This window comes from Prionailurus bengalensis, chromosome B2, assembly GCF_016509475.1.
Source record: "Prionailurus bengalensis isolate Pbe53 chromosome B2, Fcat_Pben_1.1_paternal_pri, whole genome shotgun sequence".
Classification (NCBI taxonomy): domain Eukaryota; kingdom Metazoa; phylum Chordata; class Mammalia; order Carnivora; family Felidae; genus Prionailurus; species Prionailurus bengalensis.
In genome coordinates, this window is record NC_057349.1 from 64,112,832 (window position 1) to 64,124,146 (window position 11,315).

At 41.0% G+C, this 11,315-nt stretch overlaps 1 pseudogene; it reads left to right on the top strand.

The window, feature by feature from the left end:
• The first annotated feature begins 1,996 nt into the window (after positions 1-1,996).
• On the top strand, positions 1,997-2,569 carry LOC122490481 (annotated as a pseudogene).
• Positions 2,570-11,315: the final 8,746 nt, after the last annotated feature.

The following is an 11,315-nucleotide window of genomic DNA, read 5'->3' on the forward strand; positions in this document are numbered from 1 at the left end:
CTGCTCATACTCTGTCTCTCAAAAATAAATAAACATTAAAAAAATTTTTTAATTAAAAAACTAAAGAATAATATTCAAAGAAATCTTGTGCTTGCATTGATTGACCATCTCTTCAACTAACGGGATGCATTTACCTTTGATTTAAGGATACCTATACAGACATGCTGAAAAAGAATGGAAAGATATTAAAAAAACTGTGTATCTACATATGGAGTCAGAATAGACAGGTAAAGAACAACCTTAGGAAGACTGGAGCAACTCTAGAAACCAAGGCTGAAATCCACGGAAGTCTGAATAAATAAGCTAGTTCTCTTCCTTATTTCCTACCTGCCTCTTTTCCATAGAACTAAAGCAGAAAGTCATTGAGTCTTAGGGTTCAGAGAGACTTTTTAGGGCCATTGAATCCAATCTTATTACATAAACATTCCACAAGAGTCTTAAGAAGTGGTTTTCAAGTGTCTTCTGGAATACTTTCAAAGACAAAGAACTCATTACTATTTAAGGAAGCTCTTTCTACCTTCCAGGAATGGGAATTGTTTAGAAATACAGGGTCCATTGAACACTGGTTTCTAAAGTCAGATAGCAAGAAGGAAAATGGGCCTAAGAAATCTATTTATCCTGCCTTCTCATTCAGTGCTTTATTCACAAAACTTTAGTAGAAATACTTGATTATAAATTGGTGTAAAGGAAACTGACTTGGCAGCTGTAAGGGAGGTCCTAATTCAAGCCAGAGAGAAAAGAACAGATGACATCATAGGAAGTTATGAAATCTAATTCAGCAGAGAAACAGTCAGAGTATTGACCACAACCTCAGACAACTCACTCCACTAGTGGCTCATAGAGCTTTTTTACTGAAGAATATTTCCTCCTTTGTTCCTCATTTTCCTCTCCTGGGTTCAAGAGTTTGCAGGTGTCCCAGATACACACCATTACCTTGTTGGTGGGGGGGTAATATTTTGAAGTTATTGTCCTATTTTTGAATCAACAAAATTAAAGAATTTACACTAAATCACAAGCAATTCTGGCATTCTACAGAAAATTCTACAAAAAAACAAAAATTACAGTGATTCTATAATTACCCTCAATTCTAGAGAGTAAACTGCATGTCACTTTCAAGTAAAAAAAAAAGGAACTTAGGACATCATTTTGAAGTGATAAAAGCATTGCACTTATAATTAAGCCATGGATTCTTCTCTTTTATCAAGCACAGAACTTCTTATAAACATTTTATTTGTATTTTATACATTTGTTTCATAATATCCACCACTCTAGGATATCATCACCAGTCCCTTTTAATGCCATATTAACTGGAAGTCTATACAAAGATAGGATATGTATGAAAGCCAACCAAATTTGGGGATCTACAGACTGACATTTAGCTCCTACTCACCACCAACTAACATGAAGGCTTATAGAGGAATGTGCCTGGGCCACGAATATGCATAGAATTCTCCATCAAATCTCTTCCTATTAGTGACACCATGAGGAAAATCATCCTATTCAAACAATAGCAGAAGAAATTCTAGTGATCCAAACCTTTTTAAAGCATGACTAGACATCCTAGGATAAGGAGACATGTGAGGAATACCACCAGCATTAAAGAGAACGAGCAAGGCCAACATACAAAACACTGACTTGAGGAATTAATAATAATCTGAGGTATAAACTATCTTGAATTTACGTATACTAAGTTCTCCATTCTAACAGCCTTAAGAGGTAGATACTGTATTACCTCATTTTATGGAAGAAGAAATTAAGGTACGGTGCAGCCACAGGCCTGGCTACACATGCAGGGAACAGTCTGTTCCTTCTATGAAGTGTCCCCTGTGCGAACCCCTAGGCCCACCTGGCTAGAGTGGCTCCAGCATGTCTAAGAGAAAAGAATTCAGAATGGAATTCAATCATCTCAGCTTCAAAACAGAAAGCTGAAAGCTACTGGGAATGAGAAAGCTAAGATAATGCTTAAAGCAGAAAATTTTTTTAAATCAAATTATTAGCAGAAAAAGATAGTCTTTTCTACAACCAAAAAAAAAAAAAGAGACTATTATTGAGCATATTGTAGTGGAAGAATTGGAATATAAATTATTGGCAGGAAACTAGGAAGAGCAAAAATCTAGCAACAATTGGCCAAAATGCGTAATAATGTAAAGAGACTCCAGCATTAGTGAAAAGAAGTGAAAATTACACGTAATTTTATTGAAAGCTCAGAGAAATAATGGAAACCATTGAAAATTCAATGAACACTCTTAAATAAGAGCAGAGGTTGATATATGAAGAGCTTATTAAAGAAGAGAGAACAACCAATGACTTGAGTGCCATATCCATAAAAACTGACACACAGGCTTTGGATCACTCAGAAACACAGAGTTTTCACAGCCACGTCCAGAAAAGTTCCTGTAGACAAAGTACCATCACACGCTTTCAAGAGAAGTGCAGATTCTGAAAAATTCTTTCAGCAAACCGGAGGATGACATGGGCACTGGACAATTATGATTACCAGAACTTTGTAAAAGTGAGAAACAAACATAAACAGAAGCCAACATTAAAGGGAGAAGTTCCTTTTTTTTAAAATTTTTTAAATGTTTTTATTTGAGAGAGAGAGAGAGAGAGATAGCACATGAGCAGGGGAGGGGGAGAGAGAGAGAGAGAGAGAGAGAGAGAGAGAGAGAGAATCTGAAGCAGTCTCCAGGCTCTGAGCTATCAGCACAGAGCCCGATGCGGGGCTTGAACTCATGAGATATGAGATCATGACCTGAGCTGAAGTCAGACGCTTAATTGACTGAGCCACCCAGACTCCCCTGGGAGAAGTTCTTAGAACACTACCCTGGAAGAACATAGTATGAAGTGTAATAGCAGAAGAAAATTATAGAAAAATTCTGTTTCTAGAAGAAAGAGAAATAAAGTCTGTTAAGAACTGTAAAACTAAGGGGTGCCTGGGTAGCTCAGTTGGTTAAGCGTCCGATTCTTGATTTCAGCTCAGGTCATGATCTCATGATTTGTGGGCTCCAGCCCCATGTCAGGCTTTGGGCTTACAGCACAGAGCCTGCTTGGCATTCTCTCTCTCCCTCTCTCTCTACCCCTCCCCGGCTCACTCTCTCTGTCTCTCAAAATAAATAAACTTAAAAAAAAAAAAGAACTGGAAAACAAACTGGAAAACTGCAAAAAGGTAGGGAGTTTCCAAATTAAAGACAGATGATATACTTCTGCTTGTTCATGATAAACAAGAAGATGATGAAAGTAAAAAGGGGAACAAAGAAGAAACAAATTTCCAGTTGAAGCTTGCAAAAAACAGGAACAGGAAAGTATATAAATGTCAATGAAATACATTTTTCTTGTTTAAAAGAAGTTAAGAGAATGAGAAAAATGTAGCAGAAAGAGCATGGATGCTTATTTAAACTAAAGTTACTAGTAGAAAGTTACACCCAGGAGAAGAAAAAATAGGAAGACTTTTGAGGCTTGAAAAGGAGATATGGGCAAAGGCAGAAAAAAGGAAAACTGCTGCCAGGTTTCAAGAAAGAGATTTACATAAACTTGAATAAAAATTTCTAGATAGGCAGGGCGCCTGGGTAACTCAGTCAGTTGAGTGTTCCACTCTTGATTTAGGTTCAGTTCATGATCTCAGGGTTGTAGGATCGAGCCCCATGTCAGGCTCTGCACTGAGTGTGAAGCCTGCTTTGGATTCTCTCTCCCTCTCCCTCGGTCCCTCTCCCCACTCACGCGCTCTCTCTCTTTCTCTCAAATACAAAAAAGAAAGAAAGAAAGAAAGAAAGAGAAAGAAAGAAAGATCTAGATAGGCAAAGGAAGAGGAGAGGGCAGAAAACCAAGAAGACTGGAAAAATTAATAGTGAAAACATGCTAGTAGATATCCCTCCAGGCTTTACAAACTTATCAAAGTTTGGAAAGAATGGACCAGATATATAGGACCAAGTTCTGGGACACTTCTGCCTATTCCCCACTGGGCACAGGATACTGTGAGAAAGGAATAAACAGAGACCCAGAAAGAGCTCCTAAGTGTTAAAAATGCGAATAAGTTCTGGCACAAAAACAGACACTCAGATCAATGGAACGAAATAGAGAACCGAGAACTGGACCCACAAATATATGGCCAACTTATCTTTGACAAAGCAGGAAAGAATATCCAATGGAATAAAGACAGTCTCTTCAGCAAGTGGTGCTGGGAAAACTGGACAATGACATGAAGAAAAATGAACCTCAACCACTTTCTTACATCATACACAAAAATAAACTCAAAATGGATGAAAGACCTCAGTGTAAGACAGGAAGCCATCAAAATCCTCGAGGAGAGAGCAGGCAAAAACCCCTTTGATCTTGGCTGCAGCAACTTCTTACTCAACACGTCTTCGGAGGCAAGGGAAACAAAAGCAAAAAATGAACAATTGGGACCTCATCAAAATAAAAAATCTTCTGTACGAGTGAAGGAAACAATCAGCAAAACTAAAAGGCAACTGGCAGAATGGGACAAGATATTTGCAAACAATATATCAGCTAAAGGGTTAGTATACAAAATCTATAAAGAACTTATCAAACTCAACACCCAAAAACAAGTAATCCAGTGAAGAAATGGGCAAAAGACATGAATAGACACTTCTCCAAAGAAGATGTCCAGATGGCCAACCGACACATGAAAAAATGCTCAACATCACTCATCATCAGGGAAATACAAATCAAAACCACAATGAGGTATGACCTCACACCTGTCAGAATGGCTGACATTAACAACTCAGGCAACAACAGATGTTGGCCAGGATGCGGAGAAAGAGGATCTCTTTTGCATTGTTGGTGGCAATGCAAGCTGGTGCAGCCACTCTGGAAAACAGTATGGACGTGCCTCAAAAAAATAAAAATAGAACTGCCCTACAACCCAGCAATTGCACTACTAGGCATTTATCCAAGGGACACAGGTGTGCTGTTTCAAAGGGCCACATGCACCCCAATGTTTATAGCAGTACTATTCACAATAGCCAAAGTATGGAAAGAGCCCAAATGCCCATCAATGGATGAATGGATAAAGAAGATGTGGTATATATATACAATGGAGTATTACTCAGCAATCAAAAATAATGAAATCTTGCCATTTGCAACAGCATGGATGGCACTGGAGGGTATGATGCTAAGCGAAATTAGTCAGAGAAAGACAAGTATCATATGACTTCACTCATATGAGGACTTTAAGATACAAAACAGATGAACGTAAGGGAAGGGAAGCAAAAATAATATAAAAACATGGAGGGGGACAAAACATAAGAGACTCTTAAATATGGAGAACAAACACAGGGTTACTAGAGGGGTTGTGGGAGGGGGGGTGGGCTAAATGGGTAAGGGGCACTAAGGAATCTACTCCTAAAATCATTGTTGCACAAAATGCTAACTTGGATGTAAATTAAAATAAATAAATAATAAATAATAAATAATAAATAATAAATAAATAAATAACATCAGATAAGAAGACATACAACAGAAAACAATAAACAGAACAATCTTGTGCATGTAAAAAAAAAATGCGAATAAGTTCAATAAAACAATATAAGGACCAGAAAACTATTTCCCAGAGCTACCAAGATAGTGAGTAGTTCCAGGGGATTCCATTTACTCATTCAGTCATCTGCGGTGACTGAATCTAGCAGTTACTAGAGCCGTTCCCATGGTTAGGGAGTCAGGTTGCTGCTGCTGCAAAGGGCCTGCAGTGACAGCTACCTCTGGTCCCTGAGGTCACCTAAGAACACAACCTGACAGCACCTTGCCTGCTCCCCTGCAGCACCTTTTGCCTCCTACTCTGGGGATTCCTTGTTGTTGCTGAGGAACTTCTTGACACCAACAACTATACAACCTGCAATTATTGAGGGGTTACCCCACGGAACAGTCCTTGACCAAAAGGAGAGGGGACTGGGCAAACACTCTTTCCCTTCAGAGGGACTGTGTGGAGATGCATACCTTTCAGTTTCTTTTCTGAAGCTATGCTGTGGGACCTAGGACCCAGCACTCGGCTTTCATGAAGCTGTGGCCTTCTCGGTAATACTCTTTCCTCTCTTGCCTCACACCTGTTGCTCTCACTCCTGGTTCTCTGGTACTGCACTCCCCAGTAGTAAGATTTTACCTCAGATGCTGTCTTCTAGAAAATCCAGTCCAACACAATATAGTCTTCGAGAAGGGCAGAATCGGTCCTGAGATGTTACAGCCATGACCACTCTTCCCAGAAGAAGCTGCATCTCGTGGGATCTCGGGAGTTCTTCTGAGGTAGGCTGGGGAGTCCTGGGATGAGAAACATCTGAGTGCTGGGTGCCAGAGGCACCTGAGCTCCTCTGTAAGGCATCTGGCTCACGCTACCTATCAGCCAAACCCCAGTGCTCTGGGAAGCATTGGCTCCCCCTGCCCCATTCAGAGTCACAGTGCAGTGGGCCTTGCCCCAGGGGCCTGGCCATTTGTGGGGAATGGGCTCTTGCCCAAAGGTGGTGCAGGAGCCAACCACTGAGGCCAGACGTAGGGCAGCAACTATACATATGTGGGCTGCAAATCCATAGATTTCCAGGAAGGCTCACCATGTACCCAGACAACGAATGAAAAAAGACCATTTCTTAGACATATCAGCATGACATTTCAAAGCAATAAATAAACAAAAGATTATAAAAGCTTCAATGGAAAAAAAAATAATACATCATTTACAAAGGAACAAGAGTCAATCTGGCATAGCACCCCTAGAGGCTAGAAACAGGGGAGAAATGCCTTCAAAGATTACAATCAGCCAAACCCCCAGCCAGGGTGAAAGCGAAACAAAACAAAGAAACAATTCAGACGTGCAAAGAATTAGATAATTTACCCCATACACATCTTTTTAAAAGAAGTTACTCAAGAATGTATTCCAGGAAAACAGGTATATTCAAGAAAAAGGAAGACAGACTGAGAGGACAGTGATTTCAAGTTGGAAGGGCAAAAAAGAGTTCTAGGATAACAGATAAGCAGACCGCTAAAAACAAAACCAGCCAGACTGGAATAGGAGAACGGAAGTCTGGGGGGGGGAAAGGGAGCCGCACGGGCTAGTATGATGTAAAGTCTGAAAATGTGAAGAAGCTGGTCAAGGCAAATGCCACAAGAAATCAAGAAAGCAATTTGAAATTCTAGGCAAAATACCTAAGAAAGTCATGACCTAAAAATGAGGGAGATTATGATGTTACATAATTTTAAGTAATTGGGGAGTATAAGAAAAATTAATCCATTTGACCTTGATGCTTGGAATTGTCCAGTAGTGGCATACCGGTCAGGAAATCAGGGAAGGAAGTGTAATTCCAGCCCACTATTTGGCAACATTGTAATTTCCTTCACAGTGGGGGATGTTTACAGAGTAGCAATAATAGAATGCTGTTTGTTGGTTTCCATGTTTTAGCATGAATGTATATATAAAGCAAGAGAGGTTTGGTTACAGTGGAACGGATAAAATGTAATGATAAACTCTGAGTGTAGTTGATAGAAGACAGGAGGTAGAAGGAGAGGGATGGTAGGAGTGTTCATATTCTTATCTCATAGAATGGGGAAATAAGAAATACTCTTGAAGGTGTATGGAAAATTCAGCCGCAAGAGTCAGATGACTTTGGGATTAGAGTGCAATGAAAAGTGAAGAGCAAAACCTAGGATAGAATCCTAAAGAATATCAAAAGTTAAAAAGGGGCTCCTGGGTGGCTCAGTCAGTTAAGTGTCTGACTTCGGCTTAGGTCATGATCTCACAATTCGTGAGCTGGAGTCTAGCATTGGGCTGTCTGCTGTCAGCACAAAGCCTGCTTCAATCCTCTGTCCTCCTCTCTCTCTGCCCCACCCACCCCTCAAAAATAAATAAACATTAAAAAAAAACACAGGTAGCACAGTAAGGACACTGTGAAGGCACAAAAAGGGAAGCAGAAGAGCAAAGGAAGAAGGTGAAGGAAAGGAAGCCTTGGGGAGAGGAGGAACTCAACTGTAACAAATGCTGCTGCGGTCCAGCAAGATAAGGACTGGGTGTGTCCTTTGGATTTGGCCGCAGGGTGAAGAATAATGGGAGCTCTAGCGGGGAAACAGTGTGTTGACTAAGAAAGTGAGGCACAGGTGCAGCAGATTTGGGTGATGCTGAAGTTTGGGGGTGAAGGAAAGTAAAAGGGTAGCATTCAGTGACACTGGATTATAGGACCATTTTGGAGTTGTCAGATATAGAGGGAGATGGACACTTTCAAATGCCGATAGGAAGGTGGTGGTGGAGAGGGAGGGGTGAAGCCGGAAGGATGTGGGCTGATGGACTCCAGAGACCAGAGAACAAAGTCCACAGGAAAGGGCACTTCCTCCTTTGCAGCAGGAGGATGGAGGGATCGGCTGATGTAATTACAGTTAGATGTGCAGCAGCAGGAATTTGGGGAAGTTCCTGTCTGACAGCTTCTGATTCCTCTATGAAGGAAGAGGCCTGCCCAGGTCTGCTGAAAGAGAACAAACAAGCAGATTAGGGCTTGCTTTCTTGCGTGACTTTTTCTTCAGCACTCAGCAGTCTAGGGTGAGGCAAGGCAGGTGGAGAGCTGAGTCCATTCAAGAACGGGGTTTTGCCAGGTGGGTGTAAGAGGCAAATAGATACTTTCTGGGAGCACAAATGGGGGAAGGCAGGGGCAGGCCAATTAGCAAAAGGCTAATTGTCAAAAGCTAATTCTGCAAATAGTGAAAACAACTTCAATTACGTACTGAAATAAACTTTTTTTTTAAATGGAAAGCAGGAAACAAGAGGGCTATAAGATGCAATTTGAATAATGAGTCTAACACAAATAATGTTTACATTTAGGACTTATTAGCCTAACTTGGGCTGGAGGAAAGCTCTGAATGCTTTCAGGGGCAACGGAAAAATTCCAGAATGTAGGGTTTCTCTGCTACTTAAGCTCAGTCTTAGCAGACAATCGAGAAGCATCCTAGAGAGATAGGCCCAGCCCAGTTAGGTGCCAGTTAGGGCAGGAAACATCTGATTGTAAATTTCTATGGAACTGTTCCACTGTGATGGGAAAGATGCATGCAAATGTGGACCATTCTGGAAAAGGGCTTGATATTCCTGAAGGCAGCCAACTGGGCATTGTGTTTCCCTGGCCTCAGCTCTGCTCAGCTTTTCTGGAATGGCATTTTGGCAGCTCAAGTCCCTTCCTTCATCAGGCATCTGTGGGACTTCAGTGATGGTACTGGCTCAGGAAGAGAGCCCTGCCAGGTGATGGGGAAATCCAGTCCAATGGCACAATCATTTTGCAATGACTGAAAGAGCTGCTTTTGACTCAGGTCCGCTCAGAAGGTCTAGCAGTCGGGATTCTGTGGCATGAAGACTAAGAGCTCCCCATATTAGGGTATGTTGGGAGATATGAGGCATTTCTGAAGGAGACTGAGATGCGAAGTGTTTGGGCACTGTTGCTATATACCCCATAAAATAGACCTGACCAAGGTCTATTATTAGAGACTAGTTTCAGCCTCTTCTCTTTGCTGCTGTTGCCTGCAAGCTCAGAAGTATCACTTAGCAATACACTGACACATGCTTTTTGTGCCAGAGGAGGCTGAGAAGAGAAGGAAAGTGGGGACTGTGTCTGAGTGACCCTGGCTGACAGAAATCCCAGGGGAGAGTATGTGACAGCTTTAGCTTTGTGCTTCATACTAGAATGATTGCTTGGTTTGGACTGCATCATCACTCCTTTGCACTCTCAAGGACATACAGAGATGCACATTCCTTTGTTCATTTATTTATTTGAACATTTGTTTAGGATTTTTATGTGCCATGCACTGTGCTAGAAATCAGAGATGGAAATCCTAATGAAAACAACATCCTTATTCATGAGGGTTCAAGGTCTGTTTCCTTCTTTTTCCTCTGAAATCCCCACAGCACATTACTTGGGTCTCCTTTGAGACTTTCATTTCCCCTCACTTTGAGCAATAGTTATTTATTTAAATGTCATCCCCTTTTATACTTCTGGCTAGATTTTGCAAAATGGCTGTGGTGCATCTATTTGACCTGCAGATTTGTTTTTTTTTTTTTCCTTTTACCTCACATAGAACTTAAAAAAAACCCTAGAATTAGTTACCAGATATAAAATTTAGAAGAATTCACCTAAAAATGTGGATTTATAAGTTCTCTTAAAATATCAGAAGATCTGTAGCCCTGGGTACAGTTTCCCACATCCGAAACTGGGTCGTAGCTGCACTTTAATGAGCCTGCACTTTCCAGGACACCCAGTCACTTTGCCTACTTGTAGTGCCTTTTTTGCCTCTGGAAATCTTGAGACTAGTTAGGAAAATATGATGGTAGACTAAGTGTGAGTCAGTAAGAACTTGGATCTGCTCCAAGTGGTGGCTGGGAAAAAAACAAGGAAAGAACACAAGAAAGAAAATGTAAAGGAAGAATGTTCAAGATTTAGTGACCAATGCAGTACGGCTTGAGGAGTTTTGACCCAGAGTGGTCAGCAGAGTGATGATGTTTATGATAAGCATGGTTGGTGGCCAGATGCTTTTTACCAGATGGTGCATATATCCTGCAGCTGCTTTGAGAGTTGGCTGGTAATGACTTGTAGTTGCCCCCTCCTCCAGAAAATTGCCATCTACTGAAGGAATGAGAGCACAAACACTGAGAGGTTACACATGGCACTCTCTGGGGGAAACAGCACACAGTCGGTGATTCATTGAAAAGGATGTACAAAAGACAATCCTTCTTGCTTCATGGTGGAATCAGCTCAGTGGTACAATTTATGCTTCACAGTTCCCCACAGATCAGGCTGAAGCTGGATTCCAGTTGGGACCACTGCCTTATTTAGTTTCCTTCTCCTCCATAGGTCACTTGCTTGGCTCCTTTTATCCTGAGAGTGCTCTCTCAATAAATCATGAACACCAGAATCTCAGTGAATCTTGTATTCTTGGGAACGCAGGCTTAGATAGCGTTCATAACAGAATTATGTAGTTTAAAACCTGGGAAATGGCTGATGGTGGGGAGATAAGATCTAGGAGCTCCTCCCTGTAGGGATTCTTTTATAATCATGGTTTTATCTCTAGCTCCCAGCACAAGGCCTGGCAAATACATTGTGCAGCAAATTTTATTTTGTTTGTCAAATGGATTTGATTTGGAGTCTATTGAGTTCGAAGGAGCAGCAGGACATTCAGTGTGAGATATGGTACACGGGCACAGGAAAAGGATTGTGGCAGCATATTTTAGACTTTCACAGGGAAAGAAACAATTCAAGAAAGAGGCAGTAATTAGTGTCAAGTCCAAATAAAGTCTTGAGTCTTTTCAACATAAAGCAGCCAATATTTGTCTTTATTTCAATTAGGTA